Source organism: Pongo pygmaeus, chromosome Y (assembly GCF_028885625.2).
Source record: "Pongo pygmaeus isolate AG05252 chromosome Y, NHGRI_mPonPyg2-v2.0_pri, whole genome shotgun sequence".
Lineage (NCBI taxonomy): Eukaryota > Metazoa > Chordata > Mammalia > Primates > Hominidae > Pongo > Pongo pygmaeus.
In genome coordinates this window covers 43,787,141-43,812,913 of record NC_072397.2, presented here as the reverse complement: position 1 = coordinate 43,812,913, position 25,773 = coordinate 43,787,141, and the positions used below count along the sequence as shown (strand labels likewise).

Genomic DNA, 25,773 nt, shown 5'->3' with positions numbered 1-25,773 from the left:
TTGGTGGGCAGGAGGCGACTTCTGTGGAGGGATGTGCAGGGAGCCCTGACAGCAGAGTTTGTGCGGTCCCCTTCATTGGGTCGGAGTGAGGAGAAAGGCGCCCGGGCAGCCAGGACAAGCCTGGGCCTGCCCTAAGGAGGTGACCCGCTCTGGGCCTGCATTTCCTGGGGCGAGTACTCCAGCTCGGTCATCTTGTCCTGAGTCCTTTATGAGCCCTGGAGATTGCTGAGTTTTGAAGAAGGGAAGGTCATCTTTGTCGCAGAAAGCCTGATGTGTTTCTCTGTTGCTGTCACTTTTCAGCCTCATCGCTGGTGAAACATCAAACATCGGGCACCTCTGCCAAGAAAACTCCCGGAAGTAATTGTGGGGACTGGCGGTATCCAACCAGAGAAGTCACACACAGATTTCTGTTTGGTTGGAGATCAGCCGTTTTTCTCTGTGGGTGGCGGAAGCGCAGCAGCTCTGCAGCGAGAAGGAAGGTAGGTTCTGTGCGGCCAGGAAGGGCCTGGCCTGGGGCGGAGAGGCGAGAGGGGATGTGCGGTGAAAAACTGTGCAGGGCAGCGGTCCCTGTGCATCGCCGCTACTGCAAGGCTCCCAGGAGGAGGACAGGTCCCGGCCTGGCAGGAGCAGAGGCGGCGGGGCTGGAGTCCCCGCACCAGGCGTAAGGGACAGCAGAGCCGCAGGCCGTGGCCGAGGGGGACTCCCGGGCACCTGGTGGGCGTCCTCATGACCAGGACGCACACCGGGCTCCGGAGGTCAGGCGGACCAAGCGACGGGCTCCAGGGGAGGCTCGGGGTTCCCGCGGCGGGAGATGGGTTCCTGTACCCTGATCTCCTGCTGCTGTCCCGCACATGGGCCGCCTTCGCTCAGGGGCGCCCTGTCAGGATTGCCTATCTGGGACCTGGCGGGTCCTAGCGGGCGGGAGGCTGGGGCAAAGGCCCCGGGGCCGGGTCTGCAGTTTCCACCACTCACTGCGTGGGGCGAGCTCAAACTGTGCCGCCCAGGCAGGAAACCCTCCCACCTTGCCAGCTTTGGCGCCAGCTTTGGTGACTCTCTCCAGCTCAGCTTCAACACCTTTCAACAGTTCTGTGTTCTCTATTATCACAAGAATTCTTTCTGTATTTGCTATCCTTTATTAAATAAGAATTTAAATATGCATATGGAGTGATAGATATCACAGTAGAAACATTGAACAATATACAATTTCAAGTGTCGTTTAATGATTTTGTTTAATGTATAATTTTCTAAGAAGTAAAATTATGACTCTACTGCAAATATAAGATAAACACAGATCAACAATGTTATTCAACTTAATAAGCTATGAGGGTTCCAGTAACAGGTTCAAATCATTGCAAGGAACATTAAAGGAGCTTTACAGCCAATGTTAAGGTCCGATCGTTGGTTAGTTACAATACTGGTTAGGATCCAACATAGCCAGAAGCTATAATCTTTGTGAGTTATCTCTTCCATGGCACAGAAATTATGCGTTTTTCTACTGTACACAATATTTATCTTTTCTACTACTTCTGCACATAAAATTATTGCTAGTCAGAAAAGACCAGGATTGCACTGAAAAAAAAAAATCTTGGTAATATGTCTCACATGTATTCATACTTCTTTTCTTCCTTTATGAAATATCTTTCAACTGCATTTTCTATCTGAAGGTTTATAGAGAGAGGAAAATAAATAAAAGCAGAGTAAGTGAATATTTTGATAACATTTTGCAGGTTTATTCATGTCTAATGAACATAAAACACACTACCAATATTTAAAGTATAAATGAGATGAATTTGCTATACACATGTGCCCATTAAACAATCACCATGAAGGGGACAATGAGCATATCCAATACTCTCAGAACTTCCCAGTTCTCCTTTGTAATGCACATTTATACCTCTCAGGTGTGAAGTATTGAGCTACACACATACACACAAATACACACTGGGATATCTAATTGTTTCAGAAGCATTTGTTGAAAATGTTATGTCCATGAATGGTCTAAGAACTTTATTAAAAATTAGCTGATAGCTGATATACATGTGTATATCTATATTTGTACTACATTGTCTTAAGTACTGTAACTTTATAAGTCTTGAAACCAAGTGCTGTTAATTCTCCAACAGCACCTGGTTCCAAAGTAACTGTTTCCTTTCAAAGTAATTTGCCATTATAGGTCCTCTACCCATCGATATACATTTCAGAATTTTACTTTCTCAATTTCTAAAATAAGAAATCCAGCTGCGATTTGATGGGAATTGTTATAGATCAATGTGGGAAGAGTAGACATCTTAACAATATTGAGATTTATGACTCATAAATTCCATTTATTTAGTTCTCTTATTTATTTTAGCAATATTTTGTAGTTTTGTAGTTTTCAAATGTTTCTCTTTTCTTCAGGTTTATCCCTAAGTACTACACACTTTGATATCTACAATAATATCAAAATTCTGGTAATATTAGTTTAAATATTTTATTTTTTCCTCCGTTAATTGTGAGGTAGCTTTAAATCATAATTTACTTGTGTGATACAACTGGGTTTTGAGAAACATATACATATTATATATATACATTTTTTTTTCAGTTTGGCAGATTGACTCCACGATCATGTCATAATTTAAAATGGCACTAATTACCACTCAGCCTGCTCTCAAGGACAATGTATCAAAATATATAGCATGTTTCAGTTTATTTAGCATCATGAAACTCTCATATTGCACTTACTTTTGGAAGCCTGGAAAAATAAAATCATGTAGGTATCAGCTCAGAGGCGAAATATGAGTACATGTGACAATTTTCTAAATATTGACCTATCACTCTTTAATTCTATGTTTATATTGTCAACTTTTTCCTCCTCTTGAAACTCTCTTATGCAGCTTGTTGACTTTTGGTTCAATTCCTTCCCTGTTTTTTCCCCTAATCTACTTTCTAATATTTTACTGATGTTGTGCTCCTTTTTATTTGGACACTTTTTAAAAGCTGTGTAATTTCTCCGTTGTATTATAATGCAAATCCATATCCAAAATACATGAGCACAGCGACCAAACAGATGTTTGTGCAGCCTGTCCATTAGCAATATTATTCACAATAATCAAAGGGAGGGAGCAGCCCGTGTGAATATTGATGGATGAGTGGTTAAACAAAGTGTGGTATATATGGCAACATAATAATATTCAGCCCTAACATATACTCTCACACATGCTATGAAATAGAAGAAACTTGAAGACAGGCTAGGTGAAATAAGCCAGTCAGAAAAATTCAAACATTCTGTATCATGTGATTTCTATGAGTTACTTAGTGAAATTTGTAGGACAGAAAGTAGAATGGTGATTGCTAGGGGGAGGGAGAAGCAGAGGAATGGGAAGTTGGCATTCAATGAATAGAGTTTTAGTTGGAGAAGAAGACAAGTTCTGGAGGTGTGTGGTGGTGACTGTTGCACAACAGTGCACATATACTTAATGCCACAAAACCGTGCACTTAAAGTGATTAAAAATGTAAATTTTATGTTCTGTATATCTTTCCAGAATTATAAACCTGCAATCACAGTACAGAAATAGAATATATTATATAGGTTTAGCTGATGATATATTACACATTTGCACATAATTAGAATTTCAAAGACTTAATTTCGGATAAGGTAGTCTAGGACATGAAAATATTGATGTAAGAAAGCCATAAACAATGTTTATTTTCAATCAGATTTACTAGAAAAATTTTATTAAACTGGTCAATTTTCTTTGCCAATATTACTGTATTCATATTTCTAGTAATAGAAGTGTGAAAAAGCATCAGGGAAACTTAAATTGCATTCTCCTACTGACTGCATACAATAATTCTGAAAACAACAGAAGTTGTATATATCCCCCATAAGTAAAACATGAGTAACAAAACAAAACAAAAATTAATAGGAGACAATTCAAATAATGGTGACCTGTTATTCTTGTCTAGTTAAGTACAATTCTTTACTAATAGGAATTTGCTATTTCAAATATATTATCTGAGATTGTCTATATTTATATTTTGAGATGCTATACAAACTTGAGTCAATGACATGGAATTTTACAAACCAAGAAGCTTATTCTGGAGCCATTTCTTTTGAAGTTTTCTCTAAACTACTAAAGAGGCATTAATGATCCATAAATTACATTATGTACATTTACAGCATTTAAAATGTGGTCAGCATGACATATTAGCTAAAGGGTAAGCTAAATAAATAAAACATGGGATAAAGATTTGTCCTTAAATATGATATACCAGAAGATTTTATATTTGTTTTTCACAAGTGAAGCATTCTTATAAAGTGTCATAACCTTTTGGGGGAAACTCTGGGAAAAATGGAGAAACTGAAGGGTTTTAAGTATCTTTCCTGAAGCTGCGCTCTCCATAACCTGTCTTTACAAGGAGCTCCTGCAGCTCCTACAGAAATGAGTGGCTGGGATTGTTGATTGCATAGCAGAGCTTCTCATCCAAACCCTTTCCCTTTTTAGTGTCTGTGTATCAGTATAAAAGTTCTATAAATTGGAATTACTTATTTTAATCCCAAAGCACAGTAACAATATATTATTCGACTTTCTTCACAGAATTGGAAAAAACTACTTTAAAGTTCATGTGGAACCAAAAAAGAGCCCACATTGCCAGGTCAATCCTAAGCCAAAAGAACAAAGCTAGAGGCATCATGCTACCTGACTTCAAAATATACTACAAGGCTACAGTAACCAAAACAGCATGGTACTGGTATCAAAACAGAGATATAGACCAATGGAACAGAACAGAGCCCTCAGAAATAATGTCGCATATCTACAACCATCTGATCTTTGACAAACCTGACAGAAAAAAGAAATGGGGAAAGGATTCCCTATTTAATAAATGGTGCTGGGAAAACTGGCTAGCCATATGTAGAAAGCTGAAACTGGATCCCTTCCTTACACCTTATACACCTTACACTTATACTGGTTCCCGGAAGATGAAGGAAAGGTGGTGCAGATCCTCACTAGGTAATTCACCCAACGCAAGCCAGTAAAGATTAGAACTCCCTCCAGTTAGTAAACTGCAGAAGCACAAGTTCAGTCAAGCCCAACTAGGTTCAACCTAGATCAACTTGGTCTTAGATATTTCCAGATACTTGTGCTGAAAGGTTAAATGATTATTTTTTTGAGTTGTGGGTTGGTTTGTTGTGCTGCAGTTGATAACCAACACAAAATTGTAAACTCTTTCCCCTGCTTTTTGCAGATGATAAAATGAAACACAACATCTGATAGGAGAAGCTTACAGAAGTGTTGAAGTACCTTTGCTGTCTGTGCATAAGAAAAGTTCAACACTAATGTTAAGAGGTGGAAAAGACTGGGTTTAGGTGGCTTGTTAGTTTTTCTATCTGTAAACAGTACTCGATGTTCTCTATTAATCTAGGACAAAATATGAGAACCAAAAGGAAAGGATAGCATACATGATGTACTGTAGTGACATGCCAGGATACTTCTGAGTATATAAATGTCAAGAAGAAGTGTTTTGACTTGCTCCTCTCTGCATGCCCTGCTGGAAGAAGTAAAATATAATAGGCAAAACTCACTTTTGTAGTTAAAGTAACCATGGAAATTTTAAACGTTCCATCATGGATTGACAAACGATAGCCCATAAGCCAAATCTAGCCTGCTGCCACTTTTTATTAAGTTTCACTGAAGAAGACAGCAACATCACTCATTACATATTGCCTATTGCTGCTTTTGCTCCACATTAGCAGAGATGAGCTGTTGAGAGAGACATTAAGGCACATAAAACTTAACATACTATCTGGCTCATTTTAGAAAATGTTTGCTGACCCTTGCTGTAGAGTGCTGTAGGAAGGCATGGCTGGAAGATGTTAGACTAGAGCAGGAAAGTACAGCTGATTATGTGAGGAAATTGTGTAGGTGTAGTTGTGGCTGTGGTTGTAGTACTGTGGTTGTACTTAACAAATGGGAAAAGAGACATGATTTCAGGGAAGTCTCACTGGGGTCCATTGTGAAATTTGAGGTCAATGCTTCTGCCATTCACCTGCTCTAGAAAATTATTGAATGGCTTATCTACTTTAAAAAACTTTATTTTGATGCAGCATCTTAACAACATTAGTGTCATCTCAAAGACTTAACTTGATTTCTAGGTGGAAATTTGAACCAAGAGAGATGGGACATTCTGGAAATGTAGCCAGGCCCAGATATATTTTGTATAAAACATCATGTGCATGTTTAAAAGGTATCAATCCGATTTTGCTCCAAAAATGTGTATGTTTGGATCAAGCACAAAGTGTAGACATAACTACAAGCCATTTGCTGTTTGACCATATTTCAGAACACTCTAAATTGTTTATTTGTTGTGTGCATCCTCCAGCCCTGACAAATTCCCAAGGACCAAATAAATACTACACTCCTCTCCACTTCAAAGTTCCTCTGAGTTTTACCGTTCAAATTATGGTGGTGGCTGCTTTCCCCCTCTCTATTTGCTTGTCCTTTGTTTTCACACTCCTTCTGGCTGTGTAATCACTCATTCTCTCTCATTTGTCACAGCCTTTCCTGGTCCTGACTATGCTATCTCCCCATTTTTGTCATGGTGCACTGGTACATTACAAATACAATTAAACTTCTTACAACATTGCAGCTTTTGCCCAACACATCCAGCTTCAAGGTTGAAAGATTTCTGATATTACCTCCGATACCAGTTCTTTCCCATTTATTGGCAGTGTCCGGACTAATGCAGTAGTGTTGCAGTAATTAAAGGAAGCATCTGGTAATACTGCTGATTTTGCCAGTTTGACACTAAATCAGGAGTCTAATGCCTGCTCATGTTTTAAGAACAATTTATCAACCATGTCATCCCAAAGCAGCCAGCTGTCTGACCCAAGCCTCATTTGCATTTCATCAACCACAGGCTCTCTTTCCCCATCTCACTCTCATGTCTTTGTATTGCAGCTTTAATTTTTTAAAACACATTTTTCAAAGAAGGAGCTTAGCTAAAATTACTAGGCTCCACAGAAAGTTGATTTCAATACCAGACACAAGTCTCCATACTGATCGTGGCCAAAATGAGTAACACAGACTGTGCCTTGCATTTGTTCTTTTTCTTGGTCAGGTGATGGAGAGATGGGGAGAGCTGTAACCACTACCTCACTCTCAAAACTGGTGCAGAAATTTTATTGATATTTGCATTTGATAGTAAATACACAAATTCATTTTCATTTTCTGATTTTGAAAACAATTTATTACAGTAACAAATGAAATATATTTGATTTCACTTCATAATTCATTTTGCACTTGGCCCTCTGTTCTTCCTACTCTGTCCAATCCCACATTATATAATTTCCCTACCCACCAAAGCCTTTTAGACATATCTTGACAATGGCCCACATTTCTCAAACCAATGGAAAATCAACTAATGAAACTGTGCAATTTGAAACTATTTCAAAATAAATTCAGCATTGGTCTTCATAATTTCAAAATCTGTGTAATTAATGTACACATTTTCTTTTTTTACATATGTCTTTACTATATCTCTCTTTTTTATCTATTGATACAAATTTTAATCTCTTGAGAAAATTTAGCTTTTCTTTCCAAGGCAAAAGTAATACTTCTCCCTTTTCTTGAATCATTTTTATAGTAAATACCTTTTCAGGAAGCTTATGCAGAATGTGTGTGTATGTGTGTGCATTGGTGAGGATTGTCAGTTGAGTTTGTGTGTATGGAGAGTGGGGTGGAGGAGATTATGTTAACTCACTGTACTGTAGACTTGTCCAATCTCAATGTTTGGCCTAAACCAAATCCCTGGAGGTAATATTTTAGGGGCAATCATCCCCTTTTATGTTCTTGCTTTAAACCCAGATGGTCAGCAACATTGGACACCTGTCTCCCACTGAGACCATTTGATAAAGGTCATTTAACAATTTTTCCTGATAATACCCTTCAGGGGTTGGTTTTAGATTCCATTCAGTGACCTAGAAACTTGAAAGCTCTATATCCATAACTAATCCTTTGGGATTTCTGGTCTTCAATAGGTAATTATTTCAACAAGTTTCTTTTTGAAAAGTAAATGACCTTTTGTAATTTTTATTAAATTGAATGGGAAAATAAGAATTTTGTATGTATTAAATCTAATTTACATCTCAAGCACATTTTAAGATGAATATCACTTAAATTTTAATCAACTGTGTATCATTTAGAGCACAAAAAACACTTTCCAATAAACTATGTAAAAAGAGGTTTTAATTTAAGTGTAATTTATTGTTATGTATTTGATAACCTTCCTAATCCATTTTCAAAACACCTTACATTTTCAGAGCTGCAAAATGTGCTTCAGTAAGAAAAGTTATGTTCTAAAATACCCTTTAATGCATTCAGGATACTATAAATTATTGCATAAACACTGTACACTTATTTTCCACTGACTTGAAAATGCCATATTGGTACTTCTGAACTAACATTCATCTTACAAACAGTAAACTGGTTTTCTGTAGCTTGTATGTTGTCATATATTCACAAAGATTTATAAAAGAAATATTTATTCTTTTATGTGTTTTCATATCTCTTAATGCCTTTATTTTCTCTTTATTTTCTCTCAGATTTATGAACTAAGACGTTAATTCTTGAAGCTGATACTTTTTCAATCAGCTTTTGTACATGCAAATCTCGTTTTATATTACAACTCTTCTGCCATGTTTAGGGTAACTAAAATATGTTCACATTTTTGTTGATGGATTGTTTTGCTAATAACATTTTTGTAAATGCTTTGACTACTTTAATTTGCTTTTGTATTTTTTCATAATCCTTACAATATGATGAATTTTGAAAACATGGAATAAGGGCTTCTGACATTAAGAAGAATGGGTTTAATGAAATCAGCTTATTTGGCTTCTGAGTATATTTTGCCTCTCCTTAGCAAAAACTTCATAAAATTGTGATAGAAGATGTTTGTTAGTTTTATGGATTGATCATTTTAAACACTGGCTGGGTATGTATATGTAGTCCTTTTTTTTTTTTTTTTTTTTTTTTTTTAGATGGAGTCTCATTCTGTTGCCCAGGCTGGAGTGCAGTGGCGCAATCTCGGCTCACTGCAAGCTCCGCCTCCCGGGTTCCTGCCGTTCTCCGGCCTCAGCCTCCCAAGTAGCTGGGACAACAGGCTCCCGCCACCATGCCCCGCTAATTTTCTTGTATTTTTCATAGAGATGGGGTTTCACCATGTTAGCCAGGTTGGTCTCTATCTCCTGACCTGGTGATCCGCCCACCTCTGCCTCCCAAATTGTTGGGATTTACAGGCATAAGCCACCGCGCCCAGCCTATATAGTCATTTTTTAAGATAGAATTTTAATTTTAGAATAGCTTTAGATTTCTGTAAAATTGACTATAACACAGAGTGTTCTCCCATACCCCACACTCAGTGTCCTAGCTTGGTAACTTATACTGGTATGGTACCTTTTTTGAAACTAACAAACCAATATTTCTACATGATATTAATTAAAGTCCATACATTGTTTAGATTTCCTTATTTGTTATCAAATGTTATGAAGCCATTTTGATAGGAGAAAAAAAATTACTGTTTATATGTACAGATTGACCACCTCCAAAGAAAGAAGAGAGGTGAATAATAAGAGACTCTGATGTTTTGCTGTAATTTTGACAATCAGAGTTTTAAATCATGACATTTTCCAGAATTTACTAGCTATGTAATCATAGTCACGTTACTTTGCCTCTTTAAGCCCTACTTCCTTTACGTAAAAGTGAGCAAAACAATAATATGTTTCTCACAGCTTGGTGATGAGCATTAAATAAAATGTTGCAGATAAAGTTCTTAGTAAAGTCTGGAATATAGTTAGTTCTCAATAAATGTTGCCTATTTTTGCTATTATTTCCAAATTTAAAGGCTGAAGAACAAGCAGACTGAAAGTATTCAGAATTACTCATAGAATGTTTGTATTGGTTCAGACTGAAGAGTATCACAGAGGCAATACTCACATTTTCTCCAGGTACAATTTGCCCTATGAGACAGTTGATATAGTAAGTAGCCCATCACGTATCCAGCAATAAAAACTAAATTAGAGGAGGGAAGTCCTGTCCCAACTGGTTTGGCATATTGTGGCTGAATTTTTAGGTTTTAGTGAAAATAATAATGATGGTTTGATCTTCAAAGTTTTGTTTTACGATTTCCAAAGTAGCTTGGGATTATTGTGGTGTAACCACTTAAAATTCTGATGAAATGTGGAAAGAATTAATTTTTCTAATTGATACTTTCTGCATGCAACTACTTTGCATTGTTCAGAGAGAAAAAAATATATATTCCAGGCATTCTCCAAATCGAAAGTGGGTGAACAGGTCTCTAAATTTACTCCTGTCCTCAGACTTGCACCATAAAGTTTCAGACCAAATAAAAAATTGTTTTTTCAATGTTTTTCTTTGAGGAAATGTAAGAGAAAAAAAGAAAGAAACAAATGTTTTGAAGGGTAGAATATTGGCAAATCTATCAGATTGAAAAATCCAAATATGGATTAGCTTCAACCCATCAAAGATTCAAGAACTGCTGCAGTTCTAAGAATGAGCCAAAAAATGGGTATGTGTTGAGGGGTGGGAATTAGACAGGGAATTTACAGCCATTCAGACATTTTCCCAACATTAAGCCTTCACGAACTTTGCATTGGAAAGAAAGATTTATAAATTAAGAAACTCAGTATCCAGCCCACCCTAGGATAAGTGCTGCAATGTGCCCAAGCATTCCTATTTGAGTATTTCTTTGTGCTTTGCCGATCATAACAATGGGTGATAGAAGTAATAAGAACCTGCATGAAGCACTGTGCTAATGATAATGTTCCCAGTAAGAACAAAAGATAGGCCATTACTTTTAAACATCATTGAGTATAATCAAACGCTGGGTAGGCTTGTCTGTATTTAGATTTTATAACTCTATATTTATAGCTATACAATAAAAAACATGAAATTTCTGTCATTAAGAAAACTATTATTACAAACGTAAATTTCTCTAGACGGTAAATTCTTTTGAATTAGTTGACTTCACAAAAGTTTATTAGCTCGGTAACACAGAGCAGACTTCTTGTAAATAGGAGCAAGGATGCATTTGATCAAGATCCACTATTTTCTTATATGTATATCCCTTTTCTGCCCTCCCTCAGAATACTATCTTTCAAAAAACAACACACATCTCTTCCACCAACTTCTCCCCAGATTACTGCATATTCAATAGATGTCCACAAACGTTAGATACAGAATGTTAAATTTCTATTAGGTTGGTGCAAAAGTAGTTGTGATTAATGGCAAAAATCGCAATTATTTTTGCACCAACCTAATAGTAACATTGAAAAACACTATTAGTTATTCAACATCAGAAAGATCTTCCAGAAAAGTCATCACCACAGATGGGCTGAACTATTATTTGCAGGGCATTGTAGTAAGTTAGAATTTTATCAAATCCATAAATTAATGGATATTTTGTTAAGGGATATGAACAACCTGTAGCATAAATTTGAGCTATACATTGTTGGGAGAACAAAACAATAAAACAATATAATAGTAGCAATCACATGGTGACCCTTCCATCATGCTTACAATTTTTAATGCACTTGTCTATTTATTATTTCAGGTGTGGCTGAGGTAGCTGAGTGGCTGGGCCATCAGATGTCCTATATACAGATGACTCCCTTCTATACCCCATTCTGCCATTAGTTGATGTGTATTTTACTTTTGCTTTTCCCTTCCCATTTCACTACTAGTTAAAAATCCTAATCTTGAGTTCTAAATCACTCCTAGTTTTACTCATGTGTAGTTGTACCTGACAAAGAATTACACTACATAAATTCCATCCATTAGAGGTGTGGCAGAATGGACAGAAAACCATTAACATTGATTACTTCAGTGCAGGTGGGATTGCAGATGAGGAGAAGATTTTTATGTTTTCTTTATATAAGTTTACCTTATTTGTTGTAATACAAGGCTCAAGTATCATTTATAGTGAAACATTAAAATGTTCTTAAAAAGTTCGTGTCCTTAATGTTCTGTAAAGGAAGCATAAACTCATTTATTGCAACAAATGCAACAATTTATTTCATTCCTCAGATTATTGATCCTGATATAAATAAAACAGTTCAGAACTTGCACTGAGATATTTAAACAAACAAAAAAAAACTAGAGAAAAAGTGAAAAAAGGATGTTTTTAAAATTACTTAAAGAGTGTTGATGGACTGAAAACATCCAACTTACATCTCCTGAATTAAATCTGATATTTTCTTGGAGAGTAGTGAGGAGTGGTTGAGGATAGATAGAAAACAGAGTGTATTTTGAAAAATATAAAATTTAAAGAAGCTTAATTTAAAAGCTCCCTGTGTGTCAAAAAGCTATTAAATATAATTTTCATGATTTAAATAAAAGTGAATCTGAACAGCATATGGTCTAAGTTTCTTTTAAGTTGCACATGGATTTAAAATGTAGGGGAAAAAGATCACTTGGCAAATATGTTTTTGGTTTTGAAAAGCTTCCAAATGTTTAAAAAGTACTTTTCAAATCAACCATAGCCATATGCAACCAGATTTTCTCATCCTCACTATTGAAGGATAAAAAGAACTAGAATTAAGGCAAATTGGATGGAAAGGTGATACATATGCTGTAAAACTAAAAATCAGTTGATTCTTTAGGGAATTGGTTAAAAAAATAAATTTGGTCCTTATGGCAATTTAACCCAAAGAATCTAACACTTATTCTTAGTGACTTAGGATCGCGGGTGATATCAGTCTGTCACAGAATGATCATATGAATATTTCCAGAATTGGAAAAGTTCAGAAATAGAAAATGCATATGATATTGCTATTTATTTTGTTCCAAGTCTTGTTGCTATCGGTGGAAAACAGTGTTCCAAAGGAATGAACATTTAGATAAATTATGGCATGAAATATCATTTTCAATCCTTTATGCATAGATACATGGATAATAACTGAACATCTTTGGCATCTGTCTTCCAGATACAGTGATGATTCTCTCATGCATCTAGAAATTAAATAGATGTGTATGAACACTTTTTACAAAATGTAAAAACATTAAATGTCAGTTATTTTGAAATGTTTTTTTTAATAAGAAACATTTTTAATTAAAAATTAGAAAATAGCTATATTTGGACAATTAGTTACTCAATGTTTTTTCCAAATAACAGGTGAAATATATTTTGATGTTTTTTGTTTTAAATAAATGCAAATATATAGATGCAAAACAAATCAAACATTGCTACAAACAAAATATGCGTTGTCTGTAATTCTTAAATATTGAGTAATATTCAGTGAACTTCAACACACGCCTTTGATGGTCCATTAAAATTCATTATAATGAATTTTGAATTAGATTCCAAAATGAACACACTATTTTCTTAGCTTTTAGTGTCTGTTGTTTTTTTCTGTTCTTTCTTTCCTTCTTTCTTTCTTTCTCTCTCTCTCTTTCTTTCTTTCTCTCTCTCTCTCTCTTTCTTTCTTTCTTTCTTTCTTTCTTTCTTTCTTTCTTTCTTTCTTTCTTTCTTTCTTTCTTCCTTTCTATTTTTGTGTCTCAGATGGAGTCTCACTCTACCACCCAGGCCGGAATGCAGTGGCGCAATCTCTGCTTACTGCAACCTCCGCCTCCCAGATTCAAGCGATTCTCTCACCTCAGCTTCTCAAGTAGCTGAGGTTACAGGTGCGTGCCACCACACCCAGCTAATTTTTGTATTTTTGGTAGAGATGAAGTTTCAGCATGTTGGTCAGGCTGGTCTCGAACTCCTGACCTCAGGAGATCCAACCTTCTTGGCCTCCCAGAGTGCTGGGATTACAGGCATGAGCCACTGCACCAAGCTGTTTTTTTTTTTTTTTTTCTATTTTCATTACTAAGACTAAATAATAGTTATGTGACTGAATACAGTTGATCATTTTACCAACTCTTTTCAGCAAATTTATGTTTTGTCATTTTAATTAAGTACAAATTTTGGAAGTGAATAAATATAGATACTATAGCACATATATTTCCCAAAATATAATATATTAAGTGTGTGTGTGTGTGTGTGTGTGTGCACATTTGGGAAATAAAAGTGTATTATATTTTACTCAAACAGCATCAAAAAACATGCGGTTAGGTAAGTTTGATGAAGAAGGTAATATTTTAACCTAAGAATGAGAATTCTGTAAGACAATGTGTTACTTTATAGTATCAGTTATGTGACCCTTCCAAACTGATATTTTGGGTGCAATTGCACCCTCTTTGCCCTACACTCTTGGGAGAATAGAAGATTCTTCACACTTTTCCATTCATCATCACTTCTCCTGTAGGACAGCCCACAAATACATTTCCTGGAATATATTAAGGAAACAAAACAAACAAATATAGAGAAAAAAATAAAGGTAAGTGTCTGGCAGGGTGAGAAATCAAATTCAGTGGGGTTTAAACTATATCCCATACAAGTACCCCAAAGCTGTGGTTTTGGAGAAATTCACCTTGGACAGAGACATGGTCAAGTGTTATATCCCCTTTACCTTTTTTTTTAAAAAAAAAAATACATAGCTGTATCCTTGGAAGAGAGGCAAGGAGTGCAGTAGGGTGACTGTCTTTGATTTCTGTTGTGTTTCAGAGGAAGTGTAACTTTCCTAAAAGATACCTTGACATTTGTCACATTTAGCTATTCGTTCCTTTTTCTTTAGGAAAGAAGCCTGAGCCTTCGTTGGCTTGGACTCTTATTACCTTTTCTTGGGCTTCTTGGATCTCATAAATGATAACTCTACTTTTAGTATTGCCTTCTCCAAAGGAACCTGAGCTCCAGCATCACCTTCATTACCCTAAAGTATGATTCTCTGCCTAAGAAAACTGCTATAGTTTACACTTACATTTACTTTATGCCTCTCTTAATCTTTTGAGGAATGTCTCTCTATCTATTCTGCATGATAAAGTTCTAATTTATTACAACTATGAACTATTTATTTCTTCTTTTCTTATTTTTTGTGTATTGAATTACTTTATTTTGCCAAGCACAATCTGCTTTGCTAAATTACTCAATATAAGCTTGCCTCTTCCATTAGATTTTGAGATTCCTGAGATAAGAAATTATGTTTCATTCTGAAGGTGTGCTTAAATCAATTGAAAGATTGTTTGTCCAAACATGATGTAGAAGAATAGAATTATTCTTCACATGCCACCTTTAGTTGCAAGAGCGGCTAGAAATAGGAGTTATACTACTGTGATACCCCACCTTGTTTTAACCTGATTATCTCTCTCTTAGCTGAGAGAGCTGGACAGACTCCATTTTAGTTCCCGCACTTACAGACCCTTTACATCCCTCCCTTGAGGGCATAACTAATGCAAGCTGACTCCAAGCATGTCCAGGAATTCAGTTACTGATAAGATATTGAGGCAAGCTGAACAAGCAGCTCCTGGGGACGCACTCGGTGGATGGCACCTAAAACCCCTGCATTTATCTATTTGTGGTAGGTTAAGCCCTTGCACCTGGAACTGGTTATTTTTTTCTATAACTTCTTCTGTAACCAATTATTTTTTAACTTTTTGCCAATTCTTCTTCTGTAAAAATTGCTTTAGATAAACTCCCCCTCCCCTATTTAGACCACGATATAAAAAGAAATCTAGCCCCTTCTTTGGGACCGAGAGAATTTTGAGCACTAGCCATCTTTCAGTCGCCGGCTAATAAAGGACTCCTGAATTCGTCTCAGAGTGTGGCATTTCTCTATAACTCGCTTGATTACAACACTACCATGACATTACCTCTCTTCCTTTATGATTATTTGGTTGTCACGTAGATGTGCTGATTTGTGCTGTATCTGTTTCTTCCAGACTCTAAGAGTTGGAGTCTTGAAATGCTTATGACTTCGTACCAGTGCTTTTCTGTTTAGTGATGTTTTTATTACTTGAATTATGTTTTTATTAATTGAGGATGGTTTAAACCTATAATATCGCTGAATCTTCAGCTGATTTTATCTTACTCTAGAGAGAAATTTCTCTGGTAAGATGCCTGGGGGAGTCAGTAGTCTCAGAACTACTAATACTTAATGCAATTTTAAGTTATCAATACCTCAATACTGTTTCTTTAAATAGGAAATGTGTCACAAATTTACATGTCATCTTTGGACAGGGGCCATGCTAATCTTATATGTGTTTTTCCCATTTCAGCATGTGTGCAACCAAAGTGAGCATATTAGTACTGCTTTAAGGATTGGTGTCTCTACACTATAGTACATGTTATGGCAAGTTTAATTCTGTTTTATCCTTTCAGGAAACAGTCTTTTCAGTTTCTGAAGCTTTAAAAAACAACTTTTTTCCCCCTAGGTCCTTGAGGCTCCCAAATGTGCAGCTCAGACTTTTGGTGGCTTTCTCCAGGAAAGCACATTCCCTGACATGAAGAGTTCTGAAGGCTCAATTCCTCTTTCTAGCCTCTTCTGATCCCATCTAAATTGCCACCTGGTTATGCCCTACTATTTCACTAGTTCATTGATGCTATTAATAAAAACATAAAAAAGAAACAAAAACACATTTTTGTCCTACTATTAGAAGCCTAAGACTGATGGACTGATATTAATTCTATGTTGTATTATGTATAAAAGTTTGAAATGATGTGTCCCACCACCATGTTTAAAATAAAGTATACTGTTTTCATCTATTGCTTAAAACTAGGAGACCACAATGGCCTCAACTTTCCCCACAGCTAGACAAAACTTTAAGCAGGTTTTCTTCTGATGCTAGGCCCCTCATTTGCATTTCCTAAGATCACTCACTTCAGTAAAGTTGAAATTGGCCCTTTGAGATGTAAATCATTCCCTAGCCTCTGGCCGGTTTTACAACACAGAAAAGTCACTCTCAAGGACCTGGGAGCTATCCCATTGAAAGATAATCATCTAGAAAGATAGTACCTCCATCTTCCAGTCTTCAGGAGAGGTTAGAAATGTAACTTTCCTAAGCCTCAATTAGTAAACACATCTGGCCTAGTCACATTGACCAACCTCTCTTCTAACATGAAGTAGATTTCACTAGCTCATGCAAAACTCTCCTGCCTTTTGTTTCAACGAGTTGAATTCAGTCTTTCTCCTCTATTGCAATAGTTTTGACCTCTTTTGAAATAGTCTTAAGTAACATTTTGTTCACCTCCTTAACAATATTTCTTGCAATTTTTCTTTGACATTGAATTAAAGATTAATTAGTTTTGGAGATTTTTTAAAAATCTACTTTCATTAAATATTAAAATGGAATAAGGCAATTATTGTTTTAAGATCCTTGAAATTGCATTTAATAAATGAATATCTCACCCCACACCTGACATATTTCACCCCTACTTTATTCTCTACTCTAATGAACCAAAAAATATTTTTAAAAACAAATCAGTGGTCTTTGTAAAAACACCTCAAAGAGGTTCTGATTACTACTAAGGTATTACTTAAATGCAAACATCTGAAAAATAAGACAATGAATTTTTTAAGGTATTTCTGCTGTCTTTTGTTCTCTTCAATCTACTCAGAATGGTTCAACTGAAAGTATCCTGACTGAGGAATAAATTGGTGTGATTTGTTGTTTAATTTGCCATTCAAGGCTGGGCAGTGATTCCCAAACCTGGCTTCTCATAAGTACCATCTGGGAAAACTGCTGCAACATATTCCTGGGGCCCTTTCAGACCTAATGAAGTGTCACCTCCACCTCCAACCTCCCCTGGGGAATATGGAGTTAGCCTTGCAGCCTAACACTTGGGATGGCTAAAAGTACAAAGTTAAACACGAAGATACTGTGTTTCCACAGGTCCTAGCTCACAAACTGGGATCCAGTAGAAAAACATAAACTGTTGAATTGGCATTAAATAATCAGCGAGTAGGGTGAAGGGGAAACTACTCTAGTACCAACCAACCAACCAAATAGAGCAGGCCCTATTGCCCCGATCCATGGATGTCAGCACCTTTCCCAACTCCACAGAGCCTAGGCAAGCAAACAGTGGTGGAGCATGAGGGCTACAACTCAAAAAGTAAATCTTTCCACACCATTTCTCTCCATCTCTACTTCTCAATTTTCCACACTCTGATTCCACCTTTTCTTTTACTCAGCCCTTTGCCCTTCCCATTCTTATTCCTTTCTCTTTCCTCTTCCCTTTTCTCACTTCCTCTCTTTTCCTTCTTTTTTGATTCAGTCACATCATTCTTTTCTTCTCTGCTTTCTCTTCCTGAGAAAGTCTTCATTACATAAAATAAACAAATTCATACTGGAGATATATGTCATAAAATATTCAGCCTGAGTAAACTGAATGCCCTGTACAGAAACAACAGAGCAAAACAGAACTTGAACAGTAACACTGGTGTGGCATAATGTAAGCCATGCAGAATGCTTCCAAATCCATTATCTCTTCTGAGTCTCATCTTGTGATGTTCAAATGGTATACTGATTGTACTTAAAAATCTAAGACACAGAGAAGGTTAAATAATATGCAGTTACTAACCAAGAAGAGAAGAATCCAGACCTAGTTCACCGTCTGGTCTTCTTTTCACCATACCAATAATATCTGACTGGAGGCAAGATGAGAGGGCAATGAGTAAGCACTAATATTATTTCAGGGCCTTATAACCCTTGTATATTATGAACTACTCTTCATAAGAAAAAAGTAAGCATTTTTTAAAGTATAAATTACAATATGTATTTTTAAAGGTTTCCTAAGTTCTTTTGTACTTCATACAAATGAAGTTTGACTGCATATTAAAGGCATCCCACTGGTACTACTGTAGCCCAGAGATAGTTCTGAGGTCAGAATTAATACATAGACTCAAAGAATAAACATTGTGATTTATATGAACTGCATAGTTATACTATGTTTTATGAAAGTCCATTTATATGAAAATCTAGTACATTCTCCAAGTTGTCCATCTATAACTTAACCTCTCATTAACTCTGAGAACTGCATTTCTCTAGAATTAAAAAGAAGAGTTATCTTGTCTAAAGATAAAATTCAAAAAATTCATTTAAAAATTATTATAGATATTTTGTGATAACTTTAATTTTAAGTAGAAATGGCTGCTAACAGAGAATTTTCACTGTAATTCAATTTATGGCAAAATGATCAATTTATGGCAAATTTATGGCAATTTATGGCAAAATGATAAATAAACCAAATGAAGAACCTTCCAAATGATCCACAGTGTGGAGTGTGTGACAGTATAAGTAAGCCACAACACGAGGGAGACCATGGCATACAGTCCAGTTGGATTAAACTGTGACCATGCTCTACACAATCCCAATCAATTAGAGCCCATGGGGCTGAGATTCTCTGTTCACTGACAAAATTAAATCTTCAGGAACTTACTAATATAAATTTATATCTTGTCAATAATCCCAAATGCTTCCTCTAATGTAATATTTCAACATCACATTTATAATCCACCAACTGTGCCAAGAATTGGGCACCCTATCTTCAACTTTCTTGGTAAAATAATTTCCAGTGATTCCCAAAGTAGCTACCCTCAAAGTCATCTGAGGTGCTTGTTAAAAAAAAAATCATCATGTGACTTATATTCTGTACCCTGATTCTTACAAACCAGCTAGAAGTTGTTATATTTGAGAAAATCAGGGAAATTTGCGTAAGGACTGGATGTGAGATGAGGCTGAAGGCCTGTTGCTGCTCTTGTTAAGTGTGATATCATGGTACACACCCAAAGTGTTCACAGCAGCGAAATAATATGATGCCTGGCATTTTCTTTCAGATATTTCAGCAAAGAAAAACGGGACTGATGAAGCAAACATGGTAACATTGTGATAAGTGTCAGATCTGGATATTGAGTACCAATGAACTTTTCTAGTTTTGTATAACTTTTTTTTTTTTTTTTTTGAGACGTAGTTTTGCTTTTGTTGCCATGGCTGGAGTGCAATGGCGTGATATCGGTTCACCGCAACCTCTGCCTCCCGGGTTTAAGCGATTCTCTGGCCTCAGTCTCCCGAGTAGCTGGGATTACAGGCATACGCTACTATACCCGGATAATTTTGTATTTTTTGTAGAGATGGGGTTTCTCCACGTTGGTCAGTCTGGTCTCGAACTCCCAACCTCAGGTGATCTGCCCACCTCAGACTCCGAAATTGCTGGGATTACAGGCATGAGACACCACACCCAGCCCAGTTTTGTATAATTTTTATGTCTCTTCTTTAAAAAATTTTTTGCAGACTCCATCCTAGACACAGCATACCAGAGTTGCCAAAGAGCTAATCTCAGGAATCTATTCTTAGCCTCTCCAAGAGTCTTATATAGTCAGGCAGGCAATGATCATACTTGGGGACCACTAGAAATGATCTAATACGTAACCTTCAAACTTAAAATTTTTAGTATTCTCATTTTCTGCTCAGTAAGCTCAATTTCAACACAGTTCACAGTTCCTCATATCCACCATGGCATTCTGCCTAGGAACTACAACTCGTGTTCTCTAAGCCCATCTGTTCTGAGAATGCTGGACCTGTCAGTAACTTCTAATGTACCTTGCTTAAACTTTCCTCTCTCAAGGTGTCCCTGACTGAACTGCAGAAGACAGAACAACTGTACTCACCACCTCTTTCTGCATATCCCATGTCTCCACAGAGGCCACGGTGTCTTCACAAAGCCAACTGCCACTATTTTCACAGGTGATATTTTTTCTTCATGATTTTCCGCTTTCTACTTCAGCATTAAAATATCAGGGAAAAAAAGAAGATAATCATTTAGCAGTTGGTAAAATAAGATATCTGCGCCAGCACAGTACATGCTAAGTGTTCAGAATCTATAATTATAATAGATAGTTATAAATTAGCTGTTAAAATCGTTTTATTAGATAAGTAATATTTTTCTCATCTTCAAGACTTAAAAAATTAATTGTTTTCAGTGATATTCCAAAAAAGGAAGATACTCACATCATCCCAATTAAAACTAGATTTTCTATGGCTGGATGTAACAATCTTAATCCAAATCATTCACCAAAGTTGTTTAACTTACTTAAAGTAAAGCTGTAGACATTTACTTAAAGTAAAGCTGTAGACATTTACTTAAAGTAAAGCTGTAGACATTTACTTAAAGTAAAGCTGTAGACATGTAAAGCTGTATCTTGCAAAGCCATTATGATTTGGAAGAAAAGTTTAAATGCACCACATTTTTCTACTCCATTGTAACTAAAATTACTACTCACAGGATGTGTATAGCTTCTGCATTTTGGTCCATCACATTTTCCACCATTATATGAGTGTACTCTTAAGGTTCTCACTTTATCATCAGCATAATATGTTTTGCTTCCAGAATGCCCAGTACAGCTGAAATTTTTCATTTAAAGTGATAAAAAAAAGTCCCCATATACTGCTTAACAATCTTAGATCTGAGTTCTGGCAAGACAGTTTAATGCATACAAAATGAAAACACTGCATCTCTCTCTCTCTCTCTTCCACACACACACACACACACACACACACACACACACACACACATAGATTAAAACCCCAAAGTTTTCACTATATTTCCTCTTTCTTATACAGCTCAAGTTTTAACATGTAGCTTACTTATAATCTAAAAACAATTTTAAACATGATTGTTATAAAAATTCTTAAAACAAAGATGAAATGTATAAAAGCACACATAGATTGTCAATGGTTACATTGGTTACATCACATTTCTTTAGAAACATAACGGTTTCTGCTCCTGTAAACAAACTGTTTCTGTCATACATTTAAAGTGAAGTAGAGCTGACATAAAATTATTGCCCTTCTCACAGTCTGAGTGTTTGCACTGTGTTTAAGGTACATTTTCTCCATCTTCACAGCCCCACCATTCTTACTTGAGAGTATGATTCAACAGAAGTTTCCAGGCTAAAACCGTTCAATAATATTTTCATCAATACTAGAATGATAGTAAGTAACATTACAAAACATCAGAGACCAAAAACGTTTCTTTGTTGGAGCCCAAGATTTTAACTTATTCTTCATTACCTGAAAATAGTGCTCATGCAGCCTCTTTAGGAAAAAAAATTCTGGAGATGAATAACTCCCTCCTTAATTCTTCACCCAAGACTATTCCTTCACACTTACAGTCCGATGTTTTGTTGTTTTCATCCATTTGATATTGCAGGCACCAAGAGTCATCTTTCCTTTGGTGATCTAGTATAACAATCTCTTACACATTTTGCTAGTTGTTCGATAAATATTTTGTAAATTTTTCCACGGTATGTATGCACTGTTATTTGTAGTTCCAGTTCTAAAGGTTTTATTAGGGAATGAACATTGTCATCTTAAAAGAACAATTTCTCAGTGCTTCATAAACAGCTCTAAATGCTGGTTGCTCATCATCATGGTAAACACCCCTGTTCCCATGAAGAATACATTCCTTCTTCTGCTTCTTGGCAACTGCTTCCATATAGAGTATGATCTGGACGACACTTCCATTGACACGGAAAAACAAAAAGGCTTTCTGGATTATGAAAAAACGTTATATTTAACAGATCTTGATCACCCATGTAATGTCTAGTTTGTATTTTTTAAGCCATGTCATAAGTCTGTCTTCCCATTGTATTCACACAGTTGTCATATCATTCTTGAAACACTTCAGTCTCATTCGAGTCATGTTTGTCAACATAACTCCAGAGTTTACTCCAGTTTTTCAATATTATGGATGCCTAGCAAAGAGACTATACCATCCTATTCTAGGTTCCTCATGTTCTGGTGCCGTTGCAGCAACTCGTGTGGAATTAAATTTCTTTAATAAAGACCAAATATCATCAACGGGTCGTAAAAAACGGCTATCAGTGTCGGCATACAATTGGGAGTCAACTTCTTTCAGGATTAAAGGCAGGAAGGATCTCTGCAAAGCACCTGGTTTAGTTTTTCCACTCTGCTGCACTCTCACTTGGAAAGGTTATGGGGTGTATTGTATAATTAAATATTTGGAGAAATGACCCCTGTCACGTCTTCCTTTAAAGCTATGATGTAGCTGATCTTCAGCAAAAATCTGGAATTGAAGAGGTTTGCTGCTGAAAATGATAGCTGACTTCAACATGGTCATAGTTTCTTCCAGTCTTTCACCACAGGCAACTACAGCTAGATGCATTTTTTCAACAGGCTGTATTTTCAGTCTACACCTGTCCCACCCGCTGGAATGCGCCACGGGGCCCGCGCTGCCCGCGACTCTCACTGCACCGCGTCCTCCACCCGCGAGCCAGGAAGCCACCGCAGCCTGCGGCTTCCAGCCACAGCCTCCCTCTTCTTCCTCCAGCGACTTGGCCAGCTGGCTGAAGGCATAAAGAAGGGAGCAGAAGCTGCAGGCCAGACACAGTGCCACCAGGCGCGAGTAGCGCCGCATCGCCCCAGCCGCGCTCCTCAGTCTCTGTCTCGCCGCGCCTTCGCTGGGTGAACTGGAGCGGAGGCAGCCTACTTCTGGAAATTTTTTTTCTCCATGGATTCAGCAGCAGTGTCTAAAGGAAAAAATTTCATCAATCAATAATTTATATTTATTTTAATATAAAGATAAAACACTGCGAACCAGTGGAACTGGATAGAAAGTAATTCAATTTTACAATATACAACCATTTTTCAGGCTCTTGTATTAAACATAAAAGAGCCATATATATTTCTGTGGAATTCTCCTTTTATTTAATAATTCATTATCACCAAAATAGTTTAACGAGACTGTTTTGTAAGAGGCAGTGGTTGCATTCAAAAATTAGAATAGGAAAAATGACTTGTAAAATTTTAATATTTTATTTTATTTTTGAGATGGAGCCTCACTCTGCCATCCAGGCTGGAGTGCAGTGGTGCAATCTCGGCTCACTACAACCTCTACCTCCAGGGTTCAAGTCGTTCTCCTTCCTCAGCCTCCTGAGTAGCTGAGATTACACATTTGTGCCACCATGCCTGGCTAATTTTTGTATATTTAGTAGAGAACGGGTTTCACCATGTTGGCCAGGCTGGTCTCGAACTGCCAACCTCAGGTGATCCACCTGCCTCAGCCTCCCAAAGTGCTGAGAGTACAGGAGTGAGCCATCACACCCTGGCAAAATTCAACATTTTAAACTACCACTTATTATATTCACTCTATGATTTGACACATCTTTTTTGGTGGCCACAAAATTATAAAATGGATACAGAATGGTCTCTTCAAAAAATTAGGGAAGTTCTTTCTTTCTTTTCTTTTCCCTTTTTTTCTTTTTCTTTCTTTCTTTCTTTTTTTTTTGAGACAGACTCCCTTTCTGTCACCCAGACTAGAATGCAGCAGCGCGATCTCTGCTCACTGCAACCTCTGCCTCCCAAGTTTAAGAAATTCTCTGCCTCAGCCTCCCAAATAGCTGGGATTACAGGCTCATGCCACCATGCCCAGCTAATTTTTTTTTTTCTATTTTTAGTAGAGACAAGGTTTCGACATCTTGGGCAAGCTGGTCTTGAACTCCTGACCTCGTGATACACACTCCTCGGCCTCCCAAAATCCCAAAATCACGCCTGGGATTACAGGCTTGAGCCACCGCGCCCAGCCGGAAGTTCTTTCTTCTTAAAAGGATTATAAAAATAATTCGCACTGGCATGACACTTTAACTAATACAGATTGACATTTTTGATTCAAATAACCCATTTGTACATCTAAATTAATTTTGGCCAGTATGTGTGTGTGCATGTGTGTGTGTGTAGATGTGTGTGTGGATGTGTGGGTATAAATGGCAGTAAAGGGTAAAACGGAAGGTGAAAAAAAGGGAGATGGTCTAACATTTTAAACACATTTTTTAAATACTCAAAACATATGTGCTAAAAAAAAAAATGGTGTGGTAAAAACAAAATACTGCAAACTAGAAAAAAGACTTAGTCCCCCCGTCCAGTCCTGTCCCATCCCGCTGCCGCACCCGCTAGCCATGAGCTCCAAGCAGTTCAACAAGGGCCCCTCCTACAGGCTTTTTGCAGAGGTCAGGAACCTGCTTCTGTCCAAATATGACCCCCAGAAGAAGGCAGAGCTGCTCAGCTGGATCGAGGGACTCACCAGCCGCTTCATCTGCCCCACTTCCAGAAAGGCCGGAAGGACGGGATTATCTTAGGCACACTCATGAACAAGCTGCAGCCGGGCTCAGTCTCCAAGATCAACCGCTCCTTGCAGAATTGGCACCAGCTAGAAAACTTCCCCAGCTTCATCAAGACCATGGTCAGCTACAACATGAACCCCGTGGACCTATTTGAAGCCAAGGACATGTTTGAGAGTGGGAATGTGAGGCAGGTGCAGGTGTCTCTTCTCGCCTTGGCAGGGAAGGAAGGCCAAGACTAAGGCGCTGCAGAGCAGGGGGGACATCAGTGACAAGTACTCGGAGAAGCAGGAGCAGAATTTCCAATACGCCATTATGAAGGCGGGCCAGTGCGTCATCCGGCTGCAGATGGGCACCAACAAATGCTTCAGCCAGCCAGGCATGACCGCGTATGGCACGAGAAGGCATCTCTACGACCCCAAGAACCACATCCTGCCCCCCCCGGACCACTCGACCATCAGCCTTCAGATGGGCACAAACAAGTGCGCCAGCCAGGTGGGCATGACGGCTCTCGGGACCGGCGGCACATCTATGATACCAAGCTCGGAATCGACAAGTGTGACAACTCCTCCATGTCCCTGCAGACAGGCTACACGCAGGGCGCCAACCAGATTGGCCAAGTCTTCAGCCTGGGCCGGCAGATATATGACCCCAAGTACTGTCCGCAAGGCCCAGTGGCCCACGGGGCTCCCTCGGGCTCCGGCGACTGCCCGGTCCCAGGGGAGGACGCTGAATATCCTCCTTACTACCAGAAGGAGGCCGGCTACTGA

At 37.5% G+C, this 25,773-nt stretch overlaps 1 non-coding gene and 2 pseudogenes across 1 annotated transcript; 1 reads left to right on the top strand and 2 right to left on the bottom strand.

Annotated features, from left to right (window-relative positions):
• Window positions 1-16,065: 16,065 nt before the first annotated feature.
• Window positions 16,066-16,170, bottom strand: LOC129026014 (U6 spliceosomal RNA). Its single transcript, XR_008497399.1, has one exon. It is a non-coding gene; the product is annotated as a U6 spliceosomal RNA (small nuclear RNA).
• Window positions 16,171-22,087: 5,917 nt separating this feature from the next.
• LOC129025976 (glucoside xylosyltransferase 1-like) lies at window positions 22,088-23,304 on the bottom strand (annotated as a pseudogene).
• Window positions 23,305-24,841: 1,537 nt separating this feature from the next.
• Window positions 24,842-25,773, top strand: LOC129025940 (calponin-2-like; annotated as a pseudogene).